General features: G+C 36.7%; 1 pseudogene; it reads left to right on the forward strand.

Moving 5' to 3' along the window:
- Positions 1–12,999, forward strand: part of LOC149262622 (zinc finger CCCH domain-containing protein 14-like) — a 97,347-nt pseudogene extending 84,348 nt beyond the window's left edge.
- Positions 13,000–23,547: the final 10,548 nt, after the last annotated feature.

Raw genomic sequence — 23,547 nt, forward strand, 5'->3', positions numbered from 1 at the left:
CTATACCTAAACATGTACAGGCACCTATACCTGCAACTATAATTGTACCTACTCTTGTACTTGTACCTATACTCTGTTGTAACTTGTGCATAATCTCCATTTATTTGTCATCCCGTTGTCCTGCCTGCAAGATCCTATCCTGTAACTTTGTCCCATAAGAGCTCATAGCCGCTATATTATTTACATGTACCTTCTTGCTAAGAGCATCCATAACCTAGTTCTCCTCCCCTTAGATGTATCTGATCTTGAAGCCGAACTCACTAAGGGTAGCCAACCATCTAGCTTGCCTGGCATTTAGATTCAGCGGGTCAAACAAATACCTCAACCCACCATGATCACTCATCAATGTAAACCTCTCGCCAAGAAGATAGTGCCTCCACATCTTCAATGCATGTATGATTACTGCAAGCATTTGTACACACTACAAACTCCTTGTCCAGATCTGCAATCTTTAGCACTAGTGCATGTGTTAACAACTACTTAAGCTGCTCAAAACTAGCCTCACACTCCTCTGTCCATTAGAACTTCTTACCTTTCCTCTGCAATGATGTGATAGGATATACAATGCGTGTGAAAAGTTCCTGATGAACCTCTTATAGTAACCTGCCAATCCCATAAATGATCTCACCTCATCCACATTCTTAGGTGTTGCCCACTCCATGATCACCTTTGTCTTTTCTGGATCTACTACTATGTCATCCTTGGAGACAACATGCATCAAATAATATACCTCGGTTTGAAAGAAACTACACTTGCTAAGTTTATCATACAACTGATGCTCTGTTGACAATGCTGGACCCGCCAACATGTCAGGGGATATCCCCGGTAAGAAGTCCCAATTAGACCTCAGACCATTTGGTGTATGAGTCCCAGGTGTTTGGTGTAATATGTCCCTGTTGGTAGCAAGGGTGTGACATATGCATGAGCGATTCTAACACACGGAGGGTGAGGTGAGTGTGCCCCTTAGAAACTTGTGATAGCAGGAGTTAAGAAGGGAACACACGAGCAAAGATGCATCACAACATGGAAGGCAAGTAAGCTAGCAATCCAAAGTGATGGTTAAACCAACAACACATTTCAAAAAGATTCATATATACATATACAGAAATAGCTACACATGCATGCATAAACAAACAGATACATATATCATTTAAAGTACTCAAGATAGATGAAATACAATACAACATATGTGTTGTCCTTTGAGATAACCTAAGGTAAATTGGCTATGCCAAAGCATCTAAAAATTTTTGTTGATTTTAATGGTTTGGATGACTAGTGAACTGTTTAAAAAATAGGTGCTTTAAACTTAGAAAGATCCTTAATAAAACAAAAGGTTGTTCTTTAAATACATATGGTTATTTTGATTTAAGTGGGATGGAAAAGTAAAATATAGAGAAGTATAAGTGATTTAATATTCAAACTGAGTATTTAACCATTTATAAGCAGAAATCAAGAAAATAGTGTTTCCTAGATCAACAGAATATAATTAAACTATTACATAAATCTAGTGCAATTTAAGTTATAAGAGGAATTTACAATAACATATAGTTCTACAAATTAATCTCTTATTTAAATGCAACTTCACAACGGATTCAAAATGAAACTGAGATTCAATTAAATTTTCAATCAAATCACTGTAAAAGGATTAAATTATATGAAGAATACATAATGAAAAAAACTCACTGAGAGACAATCCATATGAAGTAAATCCAGAATCTTTATTTAATCAAAAATGCTCCAGCTTAGTACAAATATGTGTGATAACTAGTTAAAGGGTGCAACCCCCAATACTTCGACAGGCATAAGTATTTAAACAAAATTACAAAATTTTACAATAAATGCCTGAGTGACACGGCATTCTATTATTAATCAAAACTAACAGAAACAGAAGTAATTTGATCAAAAGGAATGAATGTAAACATACGACCCAGTTTTGAAGGAAAGTTGTTGCTGAGTGGCCACTATTCGGTTGCTTCGTTCGTGAAGTTGACGTGTCTTTTAATCCTGAAACTCACAAAACTTCTCCCACCTTTCTTTATCTGAAATGGCTATCTTGGTTACTTTGCGGTAGATTTCATCTACCTCATTATACTGAGCAAAAGTGGGTTTTACAGTGAAAATATGTTTTATCTCATGTTGAATAAAACTAATGTTGTTGATGGTTTCGTAAAACGCTCTGCCTGTCATAGAAGCTTTAATGTTGGAGGACTTAGTTGTGTCCTTGGAAATGTCCTGAAGCTTCTTCATATAGTCTTGCCTAGTCATTAATTTATCATTAATTACAAACAATGAAGGCAGACCCTTCTTGTTCAATGCCTCAATTCATGTGAAAAACCTGTTGACTGCTACCTCTAGAGTGTGACACTTCTCTGTCAACTGTACAACTAATTTCTTCTTGGTCAGAACTTTCTTCACCTCCAGAATGGTTTATGTTCTGTCATCCACTCCTAGATCATCCAGCTCATATCTATTTTTGGAGTTGAGGAATTTTATAATGTTGTTGGTTGTAGCAGGCATCTCTCCCAATTGAGCATTTATATTGGCAATGGTCTGCTTTGCCTTTTCCATCAACTCCTTCTGCTAAAAAATAATCTAGATACATGGCCAGATTTCATCTATCTCCTCAATGATGTTGTTCCATATGATTTCCTTGACATGACCCAAAGTGTGGCCAATGGAAGACTCAGTTGTTGACTTCTTCCATACTTCTATCTAATTCTGAGCTCTCTGAAGCTCTGTTGCATGAAAAATCTCAGATTTTTGGCAATGATCCTCTAGAAGTTTCACTTGATCCTGCAACTTCTTGATTTCTTCAGTCTGGAGAGACATTTTTTGCATTGCATTGGCCAACTAGTCTACAGCATCTCCTGTACTTGTTGTAGTAGCTATGGCTATAGGAATGACTGTGATAGGGAGTGCTTCCAAGGGGGCAGTATTTTTAGCAGCCTTTTCCTTTTCCTTAATTAGCTTCTCCATATATGTCTCGGTTTGCTTGAGTTGTGCAATCTGCTCAATGATGAGCTTCATCATATCTTACTTTTAAGTCTTTGTCTCTTCAATATACTTGGCTAGAGGATCTTCAATAGTTGGCATTTTTAACTGCTTTCTTAATGCTGTTATGTCCAAATTCTTCTCCTTCACAAGTTCTTCCATAGCATTGATGTTTGATGGATCATAACTTAACTTAATTACCAAGTCCTCCAAGGTTTTAATCTTGGTGTCTTTGGCAAGTGCAGAGACCTTCTCCATCTTCCGCTGTGATTGGACATTTTCCAAGGTAACTTGCAATTTTGATAAAGTCATGGCAGTGTTAGTGACAATTGAAAATATCATTTCCCCAATCTGCTTATGCATCTCCATCTGATCGATGGGATGTATATCCTTTACATCAAACTCAAAAGTTGTCTTTTTGTAGTCTGATGCAGTCTTGGGCTCAGGAACTTGTGCTTGTAGGAATGCCATTTTCATTTTCCCCTTTTCTGAGTCAAACACTGATAGCAGCCTGCTTTGGGCACCAGAAGTCTGTTTCCAAAACTAGTTGTAGGTGTTAATCTTCAAGGCTTCATTTCTGACTTTTATCTCCTTGAAGATGTCCATTATTCTCTTCTCTGACTCGCCTAAAGTAGATGTACCTGTCTGCATTATTTGTTGCTGCTCTTGTGAAGTTGTGGAGGTGGTAGGAGACTCTTTGCACTGATCACCCACTAATGAGGAATCAGGTGGCTCATTAGTGGTGATAATGGTCTATTGCTTTGAATCTTTGCTAAGGCTCAGTATGGAACTAAGCTTGGCCTTCTTTCTGTACATTATCTTGAATCCCTCACTGAAAATGTCAGTCCCTAAAGGGGACTCTTCCTCTCTACTTCTCTTGGTTGTCTTCTCCTGCATGGTAGGAGTCTGCACTGTGGATGATGATACCTATTGTTCTTCTGCCTCCTGAAGGGTATTTTCAGCCCATTCTAACTGATTCTTGTATTTCTCTATCTCTAGCCTGGATGTGTGAAAGTAAGGAGTAGACTTGGTTTCTACCCTTAATTTAGAAATGATCCCTAATGGATCATATGACTAGGTGAAGCTTAAGCTGAACTACATTTCCTTCAGGAGCTTATTTGCTTCTTCCCCTGTTGCCCTGTTGTTGCAAATGAAAGGGCCAACTTGTGTTTTGATTTTAAACTGGGACCTTTTCTTGGCAGCAACAAAGTGGATTTCATCCATGTTGATCATCTGCCTTATGTACTCCAAAGCAAAAATCCTCATTGGGAGGAATTTTGGCAGCTTGTAAGGTGGGAGTTCACATCCAAATATTTTGATTTCTGTATAATTCTCATAAAGGTACCAGTCTCTTGTCTGAACTTGATTTGATAGTTGCAACACCCTTCTGATTTCCTCACTGATCCTCGGTTCTATTCTGCTGCTTAGGAGACCTATTGTTGGGTGAACAAACATCTTTGTAAACTATTTATAAGTGTACTCTTTCTACTCCTTCATGACCAGATTAGTCCAAAAGATGACTGACTGTTGGTTTCACTTCTCATCCAAATTTTGCAAAGATAGATTGATGTTGTCCCCCTAAAAGTATAGGAACATGTAGACTAACACAGAGGCATACTTGAATACCTCTTTAGTTGGAAATTTGATAAGTTGCTGATGAATGGATTCTGAAAGAAATTGGTTGAAGTTAAATACAATGGAGGGCTTAGAATCAGCAGAGAAGATGGACAAAAATCCTATAATGGCCTCATCTACCCATTGATCAGAGTAGTATCCAAGGAGGTAGGAAACAACTGTAATAATTTTCTTGTCTCTCTCAGGGAAAATGGAGGAGGAATAAGGAGGATTTCTCTTTGGTAATGAAGCATATTGTATCAAAAACAACTCTCTTGGTAAAGTTTAGTTTCTGGTATAGTTCAACCAGTGCTTCATAGGAAAATGGGGTAGCATTCTCTACTGAGGGGGCTTGCATCATCTGATCAATGGCCTGAGGAGTTATGGTAAACAAAATTTCTCCAGTGGGGGTGACTATGGCCCTTTGGCTTGGAAAATAGGATGCATGACATTTTCTAATAAAATCTGGGGTGTTGTGGGTATGAGGAAAGATGTAGTGAGGTAAATTTGACTCCCACAACTGGATGTCATCAGACTTGTCAATGTATTTGTCCTTGAGCCAGCAATACATCTCAAAGAGGTCAAGTTCACAGAGTGTCTCATGGATTTTGTAGTCTTTGTCAACCAAAGGGATGTGGTGAAGATCTCTGGGAGGAAAGATCATAGGATTGGCATGTTCCTCTGGTCCTTTATCCTTTGGAGGAATATTGGCTATGGCTAAGAACATGAGTGAAAATGAATGGAGGTTTGAATGTACAGAGAGGGATCAGGCTTTGGAGAAAAAGCAAAGGTAACAAGTTGAAAATGATCGAACAGAGAGTGTCACTGGCGGTTGAAGATGATGGGATTGAGTCCAACAACCTGTAACAAATCAATTAACAATGATAATGCAAGAGTTCAGTAACCTATTCTCAAATGGGAAGGAGGTTTATATAACAAATTTGGTTTTCTGTTGAAGGTGGCATGGGTCCATTGAATTAACAGCTAAGCCAATTGAATGCTTAACGGGTTAATTCCGGAGGGAATGAATGTGATTTGATGAAGTTTAACAGAAAGATGAGGTGGCGGAAAGGGAATGGCGGGAATGCAACGGATAGGAAAGCGGTATCAGGAGCAATGGAATCATCTTTTAGAGGGAGGGGGAGTGGTCAGTGGTTTCACTCGAGGGGGATCCGAAATACTATGAAGCTGACACAGTTCGGTATATCACCCATTTCGGACCCTCCCCCGACGATAAAGTTTGGATGCTGAGGGGGGGCGAAATCGCATGCAGGTTGTCGAATGTGGAAAGATGGGTGCAGATGAAGCATAATATGGTGGAAGGTTAACTTATGTCATGATGGGACACCCAGTGGGAGTTAAATACTTAATGCGTTGGGAATATGTGCAATATATGAGGGGAAATATGGGATTTAAAACTTAGGGATAAGTAAGTAGAAGTAAAATATGAGCGGAGGGAATAATGAATTGGGAATTTAAACTTGGGAATAGGATAAATACCAAAATTATTTGATATATAAACCTTAGAGTAAACCTTTACTCCTTTGCGTTAATATGTGCTCATGAAAATATGATTTCATGTTTATTTGTGGTGCATTTAGACTAGCAGCCTATGCATTTATAAAAACATGAAATGAAGCCTTTCTTTTCTTTTTGCTTCCCTAGCATTTTATTTTCCTTTTTCCTTCTTTATTTATGGTAGTTACCACCTAACATTTTATTGATATGGATGCCTATAAAACATAAAATTTTCCTAAAATTTAAATTTTATTTCTTTTGCATCCATATCCTAACTTAACATTTTGAATTATTTTGACTAATATGCTAACTTATCAAAACCAAATAATGTTATAACATCGGCTCCAGATGGGGACTCCTTCCCCCTTTGGGATGCAGAGAACAAGCAAATCCAAGTGCCTTCTCCTTGGGCTATGGAGTCTTTGTTGAAATAGATACTCACTTGCATTTTTTTTATAAATTAAATAAACTCTTCAAATATTTACAGATGATAAATGAATGGAAAATCAATACTGAATGTAATGTTTCAAGTATCTCCCATTGACTGGCAATGAGGAATACTCTCCTTTCAGGTTTTGTAGGATGAATGTATTGTTCCCTTTGACTTTTCCAATGGTGAATGGACCAAACCAAAGGTTGCCAAATTCTACATGCTTGCCTTTATCTTCTCTCCTTGTATCTCATCTGAGCACTAAGTCACCCTTCTTGAAATTTATTTCTCTAGCCTTTCTGTCAAACGGTTCTTTCATCTTATTCTAGTATTTTTGTAGCTTGTACTAAATTTCATCCCTATCTTCATTCAACTCAATAATTTGATTAATCCTTCTTGAGAAATCATATTTTTCTTCATAGGATTCCTGGAGGAATCTCATAACAAGTAAAGCTAAATGAGTAGGAAAAATTGCTTCCTTGCCATAAACCAATTGGAAAGGAGACTTGTCTGTTGATCTTTTAGGAGAAACTCTGTTAGCCCAAATTGCATGGATTAGATGGTTGTCCCAACTCTTTTTATGGTCTTCAAGAGTCTTCTTAATAAACTTGACTAAGGTCCTATTGGAGGACTCTGCCAACCCATTGCCCTGTAGATAGTATGGTGTAGAATGGTGTAAAAGGATTGAATACTTTTGACAGAATTCAATCATTTTAACACTGTTGAAAGCTGCTGCATTATCTGTAACAATCTGTTGAGGACATCCAAATCTTGATAGGATGTTTTCTTCAAGAAATTTTATCACAACAATATCAGTTGCATTTTTAACAGGTATGGCTTCTACCCACTTGGTGAAATAGTTTGTAGCAGTTAAAATCCATCTGTGTTGATTACTGGAATGTGGATGAATTTCCCCTATAAAGTCCAACCCCCATTGTAGAAAAGGAGCATGGACAGATACTGGGACCAAAGGAAGTGCTGACAGTTTTTGTTTTCCTGCAAATAATTGGCATGGTTTGCAACTTCTTACTCTTGCTCCAACTTCTTTGAAAAGTGTGGGCCAATAGAAACCTGCTTTTAAAATTTTGTAGGTTGTTTCTCTCCAGGCATAGTGTCCACCACAAAACCCTGCATGGAACTGATCTATAATTCCCTCTGTTTCATTTTCAGTTAAGCACAGAAGAAGGATATTAAGAGGGTCTTTCCAGTATAGATTAGCATTGATAATGCAATATTTCACTGCTTTAAGCTTCAGAGCTTTGCACTGTTTCAAATTAAGATCAGTTGGACATTGAAAATCTCTAAGAAACTACACAATATCAGAATACCAATCAGAGAGTAGATATTTCTGATCTATGTGAACAAGAATGGCTTGATCTGAAGAAATAGGTTCTTGTGGATTCTCCCCTTCTCTAAGAGGAGGAGGTTCTTGTGGATTCTCCTCTGATATCAAGGAAGGTTCTTGTGGATTCTCTCCTGATACTAAGGAAGGTTCTTGTGGATTCACTCCTGATACTAAGGAAGGTTCATGTGGATTCTCCCCTGATGACATTTCAAAAACCTTATTAATCCCCAATATGGATTGGAGATTTCTGTGGTGTGGTTTTTGAGATAGTGAGTTCGGATATTCCATAGTCTGCATTTTTATGTCTACGTTTTGAGTCTAGAACAAAACTCATCCTCAAGACTGAATCTACAAAGAAGAGAAATAAGGCTATATATATGATATGTTGTGTTGCAAAGATGAGGAGTTGATGAAAGGAGATTTTGTGGGTAAGGCTAAAACCCCTTTCTTTATAAAATTTGATCATGAGGCCTATGGGTTATGGGCCCACAAGCCCTATCGGAAGCGTTCATTCACGCTTAGGCTTCAAAACCCGGGACCATATAACATATCAGAATACAGGATTACACGGGAAAAACCCGACCGAGCGCTTTAAACCGGGCTTCAAAAACATTACACCCACAACTATAATTATCGGCAGGTTCGCACCCCAAACCATTTCCTTCCCGTTGCGCTCTTCATTCTCTGATCTCTGATCAGTTGATCTCCCCCGTCCATTTCTTCTCCGATACAACAACGATCGGCGCATCGCTTTATCAGCATTCCATCACGTTGTCCACTAGCCCTTCACCTCTGCAATCAAACCGTGATCGTTGATCTAAACTTAATCTGACGGTTGTCATTAATTTCAGATGCACAACTTGCACGACAATCCTCCACCATCGATTTTCCTCCATCAGATCTGACGGCCCACATCGATTTCGGTCGGACAACTTATGCGAGGATTAACCACCTGATAAGCGGTTTCCTCTCTCCTCTCGCTGCTACATGTCGAGTGGCTAATGGAATTGGGTGCTCACCTCTAATACCACTTACCACTTTTATGTCCGCCCGAAAACCATTTCCTCTTGCGAAACTGCTTTTCTTGCGCATTAACGCCCCCACAGTTTACCCACGCAATAACCATCGATCTAATGATCCGACGGTTCTCATTCTTGTCGCCTATGCCGTTGATCTTCCCGATCCAACAGATCTTGTGCATCATTTCTCCAGCCTCCTCTTGGACTTTATCTCTTTCGATTTGATAGATTTCTATGTTTTAACACGGATCTGCCACATTCCATTTCACACACGACATTCATATAAACAGTTAATCGATATCTTTATATTACCATCGATCCTATAGTGATCTATGGTCAATCAAACCTACATCACTTAACATTCTGACTATCTATGAAATATACACACAGACGCATGATTTCAACACTAGCACACTTTTATATTATACACAAGCAATTACAAGCTAAGGCATTCCAGCCTTAGAACAAACTCCCTCTCGACTACATTGTATCTATCTCCGTTACACAATTTCTATTCTACGCTCTTTGTCTCTCTGTCTCTATTGAAAATGCAGGTTCATCATATATATATAAGGAACATTGGATCAAATCACTATGAAGGAGCCAATCACATCCTCTCCATGAATCACTCAACTGTCCCTAATTCTCTCTACATGAATACATATGTGGCAGATTACATTTAATGAAGTATTCGAGAGACTTTATCCATTCCATCATTTACTCTATTTTAAACAGATTTGTCCCCTGTTCAGCTTCGATGGTCCACATCATCCTCCTTCTCCACTCAAAATTTGCAATTTTGATTAAGGGGTCAGATGCTCCTGCATCAGAATCTCGAGGCACAAAAATTTATGACCTCCTGGTCATATGCTTCTCCTTGTCCTTAGCAATTCTACCCACTTCTCAGTGGAACTACCTTCATAATCTTTTATGAGCTGCAACTAGCCTCTGCAGTAACAGTCTTCCTCTGCTACATGATACCTCACCAAGCTTTCTCCGGGGCTTAGTCTTTTGGCATCCTTCTGGTTCTCTCTTCTTTGGAACAACTTGAGCACTGTTGGGTCTTGAAAATGTCATTCATTTCCATTACACTTTCACTATTATGTCCATTATATCACCTCCATTTCACTACTATGTCACTACATTCATCCCAATTTCATTATCATTGGGCCACATTTATGTTTTTCCAAACTTTATTAACTCTTAGCCTTTTTAAGTAAATTTGTGGTTAAAAAATAGAAAATAATATGCATATGCTTATACCTAACAAGTGGGTTGAGATTGTTGACATGTGTAGGTCAAAAGGAGGCTTCTAGAAGACCTTTATGTGGCACCCTAAGGCCAAATTCGAATTTGAGTGGAGATAATCATGAGATCATGAGGATATGTGTCACATCTCCTAATTGTATTGAAACTCTAAGAAGACATGTGTCTTATCAGTTCCTATTTTGATTAGGACTCTAGAGGTAGAGGGAGAGATTCATGGACTCTCATTAATGAGATGGCTTCTCATCTTTTTGTATAAATAGGAGATCTCTCTCCTTCATTTGTTAGCTTAGCTTGGCTTTTTAGTTCTTTAGCTTGGAGTTTGTAGTTCTTCCTTGATGGCTTTGGAAAGCTTTGGAGAGCTTTGTTGTACTTTGTAATTTTGAAGAATTTGAATAAAGCTTTGATGTTCTCAACATGGAAGGAGATGTGAAGTAGACGTCATGGAGCATATTAGAATGTAAAGTAGAGTAGATTTTATTTTGTAATTTTGTTTTGATTTCATTTATGTATGTCATTTTATTGATTTCAAGTTTGATAGTTTAGAGGTTCCATTCATGCAATTTTAATTCATGCAAGTGTGTTCAACCGGTTGATTGTAGATTAGTTTTTCTTTACATGTTCTTGTATTTTCTTATTAGTTTTTTGTTCGAGCTTTTTAAAATATTTTTTGCATCAAGTGGTGATATGAGATTTGCTTCTCTGTTGAACTTTAGCTTTTAAATTTCAGTCATTATGTTTTGATTTCAGTGAGATTTGTTTGCTGCTCTTAGCTAGTTTAGATATCAAGTTCTTCATGTTATTTGACATTATCTCCGGTGCCATGGCTTAACCCGAGAAGTTAATTGGCGAGCTATCGGATTATAAGTGAAGTAATTTGATTTTGCTTTCATTAATCTGCAGGTAGGTAATTTAGATATCAAGTTCTTCATGTTATTTGACGTTATCTCCGGTGTCGTGGCTTAACCCGAGAAGTTAATTGGCGAGCTATCGAATTATAAGTGAAGTAATTTGATTTTGCTTTCATTAATCTGTAAATAGGTAATTTAGATATCAAATTCTTCATGTTATTTGGCGTTATCTCCGGTGCGATGGCTTAACCCGAGAAGTTAATTGGCGAGCTATCGGATTATAAGTGAAGTAATTTGATTTTGCTTTCATTAGTCTGCAATTTTTTGTTTTGAGTGCAGTAGTTTAGATTTTATTTCTATAATTAGATGGACAGCAGAGACAGTAACCTCATGTTCAGTACTTCATCTTTTGCTTGATTTAAGTAGTTGCATGTTTACGCTTTTGTTCAAGTTCTGATTTTATAGATAGCATGTTTTGAGATCTTTGAAGTGCTAAGTTTGGAAATTATCATAAGAAGCATAAACCTTGTCTTCAACTATACATCCACACTTGATCTTTAAAAGCATTCTTAAAACTTTAAACTGGGATTTCCATTGCATTAGAATACTTTAGGAGACCAACAGGAACAAAACCCCAAAACAACATAAATTTTAAAACAACGAAGTAAGAAAAAAGGTTAACTAAGCACATATGGTGCACCACACTTCATCAGTTTACGATACCCGGATTGATAATTTATGTAGAGCAATTTAAGATGTTAAATTGACTAGACATTTTGGCACCGTTGTCGGGGAAGTGTAATTAGGAGACCTTATTTCTTACATCTAAAAAAAATTAATAATTTCTTGAGAATGCTCTCCTCCTAAACTTTGTGTGATCCGGAGGATCAAAAAAGGAATTGTTATGTTAAAAAAAAAGGACAAAATAAACTTCATCATTTCATTTGATTCAATAATAAAAAAAAACAAACAAAAAAAATGAAACCCAACTGCTTTGATAGGTTCAGCTATCCAAGATTGACTGGTTATGGTTTATAGTGGTCCTCAAAACACTGTGTCCTATTTTAATAAGATTTTGCAAATTAGCTGCAAAATGCAGTCTGATTCCACAGCTAACTGAGAATTTCGCAGCTAATTCCAAGGTTTAGCATGTTACAGGCATCCAATGAAGAAACTGACCACATAGGCATCTCTGGAATCATCCCAACATGGATCCTATCCTAGTCACCCAGCTTAGATCAATGAAAAAATCAGCTTAAGACCTCAGTCAAAATCCTGTTTTTAACATATTTTACTTGAAGTCTTTGCTGCCTGAAATTGAAAATCATTAATCATTTTTATAAAATTTCACAATTTCAAAGAAGAAAAACAACCTATGGTTATCTTCAATCCTAGCTTCCACTATGGCCTCAATAGAAAATCTGCATTCTTTGTAGTAATTTTGGTACTGATATTAGATGTCGATTTGGGTACAAGTGCCATTTTGCCCATGGTGAAAAGGAGCTTGGGAAGGTAAATGTAGTAACACACAATCTCAAAGATGATCTGGCAACAAGACCTTTTGGCAGTAGGTTCCCAGTTGGTGGCTTAGATGGAAAGCCTGGAGGTCGTCCTGGCTATCGTGAGGTTACTCCTCCTAGTATGGCAGCTGTAGCTACATTTGGTGCTTCAGCAACTGCAAGAAAAATAATAAATATCGATGTTGCACTTGCTGGTGTTTTGATTTGGAAAGGTGGTGTAAAATCTAAGTAAATTTGTCATTCAACTGGTGCAAAATTGGCTATAAGAGACCATGAGTCTGATACTAACCTGAAGAATATTGAGTGGGAAAGCAGTTTTGATCAGATAAAGGAAGCTGGTGCCTTGGTTTGTCAACTGATCGTGCACATGAGTACTACACTGCTTGTGAAGTAGATTTCATTTACTATAAACAATTTCAAAACCACGGCCATCAAGAATCAATAAGCGTAAACAGCGAACCTGTAAATGAAATTCAACCATAGCAATTTAGGAAAAACTCAAAACAAGAAAAAACGTCAAACTTTAATTGCACGGTCTAGCCAAATGGAGATGAATTTGGGAAAAATAAAACATGAGTTTTTTCAGAAATAGGGTCAATTAAATAACCCAGAAATCGTTTTAAGGAATTTGAAGCAGTTTGGGAGATCTCCTCGGTTCTCTGGAGCCCATTTTTTCAAACTGCGAGAGAAAAAAACCGAATTTGAATTAATTGACTGGCACTCTGATTTAATTCGGCTGCTCCCGACTTGAAATCAACAGCGTGTTGATAATTAACCGTTTGCTAATAATACATCTCTCGCCTCTTGCCACCCATCTATAACTCATTAACACTTGCTCTGCCACTTCCCGTTTAACAGCAAGATGGTTGAATATGACATTGTTTGAACGGTTACTTAAATGACATGATTCAGAAGGAAGGACTCTTAGAGGTTATTAATGAACTGATAAACATGGCTTTTCCTCACCGAAACTCTCGACTTCTACTCCCGTAGCCTTTTCTTATAAACTCAAACTTCTCCAGTTTTACTCAGTCTTGCAAGTTCTGTTTACGAGTAATACTCTGTCTCTGCGTAAACTATCTGTACACCAAGCTTTACAGCCTTCATCCGTTTCCATTCATATGAGTCTTCTTACTTTGTAAACCCTTCTTAATGCAACCTCATACTCATCGGTTTCTCAGTTCCATACCCATCGATTCTCTCTCCCCAGTCTTCTTCCATCGTCTATATAACCATTTTGCTTTCATATAACCGTCATTTACAGAGGTATTTACACAGTGAAAAAAGGCAGAATGGGTCTCATTGTGAGGATAGAGCCCGAAAGAGTCAAATTCATGGAAGGATACCCACAGCTAAAAGGAACATTGAAAAGGCTGGTTGGCTGAAGTTCATCAAAAAGTTCAAAGGCCATAACAAAAAGGTTACAAAAACATTTGCAAGAGCATTCAATGGAGTAGAAGTGGAAATTGGGGATGTCAAGTTTTCAGTAATTGAGACTTCTATTGCAGTAGTAACAGAACTGCCAAAAGCATGGAGAAAGGTAGTTCAAAAACATTGCCACACTTGCCACATTGCTGTCAAGTTTGCTGGTTATCGAATCCTTTGCTGAGTATCTTCCATTGGGTCATTTTGCAGTTAGGGATATGCATCAGATGGTTGCTGTAGGATTCATCAAACTTGTTGAAAAGATCATACATTTCCATTTCTCTTATATATTTTCATGACTAAAACTTTTTTGCTTCATATACCATTTACAAAGTTTTTATTTTTCAGGCAGACAGTGAAGAAAATTAAAAAATATATATCAGATCATGAATAATTGGTCTTGTGCACCAGCTGTGATATTAGGTTCTCTCTCCCTGGTACTTGGCTGCATAAAATCTCTTTTCCAATAACTTAAATTAGAAAACTGATGGTTGGTTGTCTTTTAGCTGCGGAATGCAGCTCTGTTCCGCAGCTAACTGACAATTCCGCAGCCATTTTCATACTTCTATAGGTTATAGGTGTCAAGAGATGAAACGAACCACATGGGTAGCTGGGAAAATGTCAGTAAATGGATGGTGTCCTATCCATTTGATCCAAATCAATGAAAAGACCGCGGTCAAAGGGAAGTCAAGGTGTGTTTTATCACTAAGTTGCCACACTAAGTCGCCGCATGTCAGAAAAAAAAAAAAAAAAATCGAATCAATGAAATGAATAAGTTATTTACTCACTTTTATGAAGGTATTGACTAATTTTGGATTGATGATGAAAATGAATGGCTAACTTTTTATTCAAGATTTTTAGCTACAGAAATTGCACGCGTTCCGCAGCTAAAGTCATTCCACAGCTAAAGCCATTCCGCAGCTGAAAAACCTCATTGTTCAAATCAGCCTAACTTTCTCATACGAAATCAGATTTTGATGATTCAAGTATCATTGAAAAGATATCAACAAGATCTACACAATGAGAAATCCATCATTAGAGTTTGAAATGGTAAATAATTAAATAAATTGCTAAAAAGAAGCAACATTCAACTTGAGGCATTAATTCCAAAGTAGGTATAAATTCTTTTGATTTTTCCTTTGAGAACTTGTTTCATTAATACAAATTCTTAGTTTTGTGTGTAAATATCATAACTAGAGAGATTGGTCATCTCTCTCCTTTTATAATCTTATATTCCATTGCAGAAGAAGTATTAGTTTTTTTTGCAGGTTCCAAGAGGAAGGACAAATGACTACAAGTGAATGGTGTCTCTCGAAGAGACCAATTTGTTTTATAAGAGGATGATCAGCAACAAAGAGGAAATATGTTAATGCAAAATCAGATCCAAATACTTGAAAATTTTTCAGATACCATTGTCTCCATCACATCCATACTTCATAATAAACCATTCACCTCATTTCCCTCCATATTTTTCATTTACATTCAGATCCAATTTCTATTACTTTTTCTCCATTCATAACCCACAAATAAAAGAAAGAGGCTCATTCACATGCTTATTGCCCATTGCCATTTTTTCTCTCCATTGCCATCTTCCATTTTTATCTTTCATTTCCTGTCATTTTCATTTCGCAAATAAGCCCTGCTTCAATGCGAATTATTGAGTCCATAGTCCTTTGAGTCTAAGTTCTTTGTAAAAACAACTTGAGGCTTGCATGCCTTAATAGCAAGTCCTCATGCTGACAAACAATGGAAATACATTAATGTCCCTTGTTCATCAGATCTTCTAGGTAACTCGACATCAGCAAATTCCATCGTACTTAGCAAGATGTGTTTGGGCATCTTGACTCTCATTGTCATCAATGGTGAGAGTTCTCGTGTTGACTAGTGGCATCCATTAATGGTCACTAAGTTAAAAATTTCCTGCTATGTTCGACATCAGAACATCTTTTCACATAGTAGGAATTGTGCCAATGAGTTTTGAAGACATGAAGACTATTATTTTCAGCATTTTGGTGCAGATTCAGAAAGTTTTAGTAAAAGAAATAAAAAGTCATCTTAACTCGTTATCCATGACTCTTCTTGTTCAGCCACTTGAAGAAGAATATGATCATAATTTTGCAGCCACCACACATACAACTCATCCATTCCAAAGGGTAAGTTAAGGTACGTCATTTTCTAACTTTCGACCATAGAATTCCATAAAAAGCTAGAATGATAATTTTTGGAGAAACATTTCTCTTCCTCATTTCATAAAATTGCCAATACCATCAGTTGGGGGGTAAATACATTCATTTTCATATTTTGCCATGTCCATATCATATTCAGGAGCCCACATACTTCCAACATATATTAACTATTACATTGTTATTATGAGCATAGAATGGCTTTTCAAAAAGTGCTTAAAGAATAAATTGGATACAAACAAAATCATGGTTGTCACACAAGAACCAACCATCATGCAATCCAATAAAGATATACTTTACAACAATAATCAAAATATCATTATGCAAAGTTCAAAAATCAAAATAGAATGCAAAAACAAAAAAATAGTTGTAACACAAGAACCAACCATGTTGCAATTCAAGTAAAACACTTTGCAAAAATATGAAGTTATCAAATGATATCAGGCAAAGTTAAGCCAAAACTCAAGGATCGAAAGAGTTAATGTAATATATATTGCATGAGGACATGCAATAACTTCAGTTGGGGGGTATGTTGGGTCTTGAAAATGTCATTCATTTCCATTACACTTTCACTATGTCCATTATATCACCTCCATTTCACTACTATGTCACTACATTCATCCCACTTTCATTATCATTGGGCCACATTTATGTTTTTCCAAACTTTATTAATTCTTAGCCTTTTTAAGTGAATTTGTGGTTAAAAATTATAAAATAATGTGCATATGCTTATACCTAACAAGTGGGTTGAAATTGTTGACATGTGTAGGTCAAAACGAGGTTTCTAGAAGACCTTTATGTGGCACCCTAAGGCCAAATTCGAATTTGAGTGGAGATAATCACGAGATCATGAGGATATGTGTCACATCTCCTAATTGTATTGAAACTCTAAGAAAACATGTGTCTTATCAGTTCTTATTTTGATTAGGACTCTAGAGGTAGAGGGAGAGATTCATGGACTTTCATTAATGAGATGGCTTCTCATCTGTTTGTTTAAATACGATATATCTCTCCTTCATTTGTTAGCTTAGCTTGGCTTTTAGTTATTTAGCTTGGAGTTTGTAGTTCTTCCTTGATGGCTTTGGAAAGCTTTGGAGAGCTTTGTTGTACTTTGTAATTTTGAAGAATTTGAATAAAGCTTTGATGTTCTCAACATGGAAGGAGATGTGAAGTAGATGTCATGGAACATATTAGAATGTAAGGTAGAGTAGATTTTATTTTGTAATTTTGTTTTGATTTCATTTATGTATGTCATTTTATTGCTTTCAAGTTTGATAGTTTAGAGTTTCCATTCATGCAATTTTAATTCATGCAAGTGTGTTCAACCGGTTGATTGTAGATTAGTTTTTCTTTACATGTTCTTGTATTTGCTTATTAGTTTTTGTTCGAGCTTTTTAATGTAGTTTTTGCATCAAGTGGTGATGTAAGATTTGCTTCTCTGCTGAACTTTAGCTTTTAAATTTCAATTGTTATGTTTTGATTTCAGTGAGATTTGTTTGCTGCTATTAGCCAGTTTAGATATCAAGTTCTTCATGTTATTTGACGTTATCTCTGGTGTCATGGCTTAACCCAAGAAGTTAATTGGCGAGCTATCGAATTATAAGTGAAGTAATTTGATTTTGCTTTCATTAATCTGCAAGTAGGTAATTTAGATATCAAGTTCTTCATGTTATTTGATGTTATCTCCAGTGCCATGGCTTAACCCAAGAAGTTAATTGGCGAGCTATCGAATTATAAGTGAAGTAATTTGATTTTTCTTTCATTAATCTGCAAGTAGGTAATTTAGATATCAAGTTCTTCATGTTATTTGAAGTTATCTCCGGTGCCATGGCTTAACCCAAGAAGTTAATTGGCGAGCTATCAGGTTATAAGTGAAGTAATTTGATTTTGTTTTCATTAGTCTGCAATTTTTTGTTTTGAGTGCAGTAGTTTAGATTTTATTTCTATAATTAGATGGACAGCAGAGACAGTAACCTCATGTTCAGTAATTCATCTTTTCCTTGACTTAAGTAGCTGCATGTTTACACTTTTGTTCAAGTTCTGATTCTATAGATAGCATGTTTTGAGATCTTTGAAGTGTTAAGTTTGGAAATTATCATAAGAAGCATAAACCTTGTCTTCAACTATACATCCACACTTGATCTTTAAATGCATTCTTAAAACTTTAAACTAGGATTTCCATTGCATTAGAATACTTTAGGAGACCAACAAGAACAAAACCCCAAAACAACATAAACTATAAAACAATGAAGTAAGAAAAAAGGTTAACTAAGCACATATGGTGTACCACACTTCATCAGTTTACGATACTCGGATTGATAATTTATGTAGAGCAATTTAAGACGTTAAATTGACTAGACAAGCACTTCTTGCTCTAGGTTGCTGCAAGTATTCTCATCTTCTACTGCCGCTATCTACACGATAGTAAGACCACAAACTCTCCAACTTTAAACAACTGTACCTCCTCTCCTACTTGCAAACTCTTCCTTCTCGTAGGAAATCCTTTCCCTGCTCTGATACCAAATGATGAAAGGAGATTTTGTGGGTAAGGCCAAAACCCCTTTCTTTATAAAATTCAATCCTGAGGCCTATGGGTTATGGGCCCACAAACCCTATCGGAAGCGTTCATTCATGCTTAGGCTTCAAAACCCAAGACCATATAACATATCGGAATACAGGATTAGACGAGAAAAACCCGACTAAGCGCTTTAAACCAGACTTCAAAAACATTACACCCGCAACTATAATTATTGGCAAGTCCGCACCCCAAGCCATTTCCTTCCCGCTGTGCTCTTCATTCTCCGATCTTCGATCGGCTGATCTACACCATCCATTTCTTCTCCGATCCAACGGCTATCGACGCATCGCTTTATCGCCATTCCATCACACTGTCTGCTAGCCCTTCACCTCTGCGATCAAATCGCGACCGTTGATCTGAACTTAATTCGGCATTTGTCATTAATTTCAGATGCACAACTTGCACGACAATCCTCCACCGTCGATTTGCTTCCATCAAATTTGACAGCCCACATCGATTTAGGTCGGACAACTTGTGTGAGGATTAACTGTCCGATAAGAGGTTTCCTCTCTCCTCCTCCTTGCTACGTGTCGAGCGACCAATGGAATTGGGTGCTCACCTCTAATGCCACTTACCACTTTTGTGTCTGCCCCAAAACCATTTCCTGTTGCGAAACTGTTTTTCTCGCGCATTAACGTCCCCGCAGTTTACCCACGCGATAACCGTCGATCTAACGATCTGACGGTTCTCATTCTTGTCACCTACGTCGTTGATATTCTCGATCCAACGGATCCTGTGCATCATTTCTTCAACCTCCTCTTGGACTTGATCTCTTTTGATTTGATGTAGTTGTGTGTTTTAACATGGATCTGCCACATTCCATTTCACACACGACATTCATATAAAAAATTAATCGATATCTTTGGATCGCCATCGATCCTATAGTGATTGATGGTCGATCAAACCTGCATCACTTAACATTCTGACTATCTATCAAATATACACACAGACGCATGATTTCAACATTAGCACACTTTTATATTATACACAGGCGATTACAAGCTAAGGCATTTCAGCCTTAGAACAAACTCCCTCTCGACTACATTGTATCTATCTATGTTACACAATTTCTATTCTACGCTATCTGTCTCTCTGTCTCTATTGAACACGCAGGTTCATCATATATATATTAGATCGGATCACTTTGAAGGATTCGATCACATCATCTCCATGAATCACTCAATTATCCCTAATTCTCTCTACATGAATACATATGTGGTAGATTACATTTAATAAAGTCTTCAAGAGACTTTATCCATTCCATCATTTACTCTGTTTTAAACAGATTTGTCCCTGTTCAGCTCCGATGGTCCACATCGTTCTCCTTCTCTACTCAAAATTTGCAATTTTGATTAGGGGGTCAGATGCTCCTGCATCAGGAGCCGACCAGTTCAAGGTGAATAATTACTTTTTATTAAACTTAATTTATTTGGACATATTTTTATTCTAATTCATTATTTATTAAGGCCCTTAATTATATCTTTAATTTTATTATTTATTAATCCCCAATACTTTGCAGTTGGATTCAACTAACAATTTGGCCAGGCCTTGGCCTTTTACTAGCTTTGTGGTTTTAATTTCAAGGTCAAATTCAAGGATTTTAGCAATCCATCTCCCTCTTCTTCCATCAGTATCAGGCTGAGTCAAAACAGTTTTGACAGCATGATTAGGGACATAAGCTGTAATGTGTGAATGCAAGATATAGGTTCTAAAGGCTTTGAGGGCTTGAATTAAGGCATAAGCTTGTTTTTCAATAATATCATACCTAAGTTCAGCATCCCTCATAACTTTGGAAAAGAAGGCTATAGGCTGGTCATCACCGTTTGTATTTTTCTGTAAAAGTACAGCAGCTAAGGTTGTCTCAGATGCAAAAGAAAATATGCTAAAAGGTGAAGAATAGTCAGGGCTAGCTAATGTAGGGGCCTCAGATATGGCCTTTTTGATATGATCAAAAGCATATCTAGCAGGGACTGTCCATTTCACTTCATTGTTTTTCTTAAGCATATCGGTTATATCTTTAACTATTTCAGCATAATTTGGGACGAACCTTCTGAGAAAATTGATCTTTTCAACGAAGGTTTGTATCTTTTTCTTATTCCTTGGTAGAGACAAGGTTTGAATAGATGAAATTCTCTTTGGGTCAATTATAACTCCCTCCTTGGAGATTATATGCCCTAGTAACTTCCCTTCTTTCACATCAAACAAAGGTTTCTTCGGATTGATGGATATGGTAAATTTCTTGCACCTGTCAAAAACCTTGCTCAAGTGTTTTAAATTATTTTCATCAGAATCAGAGAAAATAGTTAAATCATCTAGATAAATGACAGTAAATTCAGATGTTTTTCCTACAAATTCTAATTCCATGGCTCTCTGGAAAGTGGCTCCAGCATTGGTTAACCCGAATGGCATTCTGGCATACATGAATGTACTCAAAGGAGTGGTGAAAGAAATTTTGTCTTGGTCAGCTTGACTTACCATAATTTGGTTGTAACCAGAAAATCCATCTAGCATAGAAATCCTATTGGCACCTGAAACTTTCTAAAGTAGATGGTCCATTTTAGGCAGTGGATAGTTATCTTTTAAATATGATTTTTTCAAATTTCAGAAGTCTACACATAGCCTAATCTTGCCATTTTTCTTTTTGACAAGAACTAGGTTGGCTACCCAATTAGAATACCTTAAGGGAAAAATGATATGAGCATCAAGCAGCTTTTTAAGTTCTTTATCAATGGTTGGCAGTGGTATGGGATTAATTCTTCTTAGCTTCTGCTGGAAGGGTTTTGCTTCTAGTTTCAAAGGAGTATTATGCTCAATCAAAGATGTATCATAATTTTTTACCTCATTATAAGACCAGGAAAAAATGTCTTTGTAGTTTTTAAGAAGATTCAAGTATTTGGTTTTTACGTCTGAAGGTAAGGTTGATGACAATTTGATATTTCTCACATCATCCACAGTCCCAATATTGCATTCTTTGATTTCTTCTTCATGTGAGTGAAACAAGCGATTTTTAGAGACATCATTATTATCAAATAATTTTTCTAATGGGAATAATCCTTTAGGAATAAAATTATTAGATAATTGGATAATATCATGATCAAGAATTTTAGGACTGAATGAAGTTTTTGGATTTTGCTGATTTAATTCTGGAATATCATTTTGATCTCCTTCAATTGCATATTTGAGAATTCATCAATAACTTGAAGGAAAGATTTCAACTGTTCATCATCTTCAAAAATCTGCCAGTGTTTAAGGTTATCAGGAATTGATGGCCGATACTTGACTTGGATTTGGTATTCTAATGATACTGGCTCAGGGATTTTGAAAGAGCTTGCTGAGACAGCTAGTGAATCAGCATGCATGTTTTCATCTCTGGGAATAGCAGTTATGTTAAAACCTTGGAAGAAATTTTCAATTGTATCCCAAGCTTCATTTTTGTATGACCTAAGCCTTGGGTGTTTAGTCTGACACAGATTTCTAACCTGGTTCACTATAAGCTCAGAATCAGAAAATACACTCAAGTTTTGAACCTTTAAACTTCTAGCTAACTCAAGACCAAGAAGAAAATCCTCATACTCAGCCACATTATTGGTGACCTCAAATTCAAGTTTACATGATTGAGTAATTTTTTCCTTATTTGGTGATATTATAACAATTCATGCTCCTGCTCCTTCTTTTGAGCAAGAGCCATCAAAGTAAAGTTTCCAGACATTTGATTCTACAACTTTAGGTTGGGAAAGAACATTTTCAATGGCAAGTTGAGTATTTGACGAATTTTGTGAAGACAAGTGAAAGCAACCAAAATCCTAATCTACTGCATAGATAGGGTGGTTTTTTGCTTGATCAAACCTACAAACAGTATGAAGGAATCTGACTTCGCTATATAACCTTAAATGCTCACCTCCATAAATTGGGATAGTAGCAAAAGACATGTCCATCTGAAATGATCCTCCAAGTTTAGCATGTCATGATCTAGATAGAAGCATGCCAAACTTGATAGGAATATCAGTGACAATGATGTCTAAAACTATACTTTTGACAGGTATTTGAGCTAAGGTCGCAACTAGGTCTTTGATTAATCCTAGGCATGGTACTTTCTTTGAGTCGAAGGTGTAAAGGTCATGATAAGAATGGGTGACTTGTAACTGAAGTCGGTCCATAATTACCTTCGACATAAGGTTATGAGAGGCTCCAGAATCCTGCATGCAGTTGTACAAAAGAAAATCATGAGCTTTTAATGCTACATAAAATGGTGGAACAATTTCATCGATCAATCAGGACTAGGGCCAAATACAACCAATGGTTTTTCATCCTGCATACTAATAACATCTCCCTCAGCATCTACACTAGAAGAATGTATCCATTTAGACACTTGATTTTTGTAACCAGGATTTTTTGAAATTTCAGCTAAAGGTATAGGAATCTTGAGCCTTTCCAATTCCTTTTCAATATTAAAAGTGGTCAAAACAATCTTGTCAGATGAAAGGGTTTCAGTGGATGACTCTGTAATCTGAGGTGTTGAAGTTTGTGTTTGAATGGTTTTCATTGTAGGTTCAATTACAGTGGTAGATTTTGGAGGTCATCCAAGTCCTGATCTAGGCCTTAGATCATACCTTTTATTCAATTCTGCAATCAAAAATTCAAATAATGCTAACTATTTTGAAAGTTGAGCATCTCCTGGTTCTTGTTCAAAAGATTGAGGTGAGGATGAAGGAACTATGGCCATTTGTACTATTGATGAATCAATATTATTGATATCTTCAGTGATTAAAGGGCATGTATCATGTGACTGTTGATCATCAATCATCAA

Source organism: Pinus tabuliformis, chromosome 6 (genome assembly GCF_031772625.1).
Source record: "Pinus tabuliformis cultivar Carrire ecotype Pingquan chromosome 6, CPIR1, whole genome shotgun sequence".
NCBI lineage: Eukaryota > Viridiplantae > Streptophyta > Pinopsida > Pinales > Pinaceae > Pinus > Pinus tabuliformis.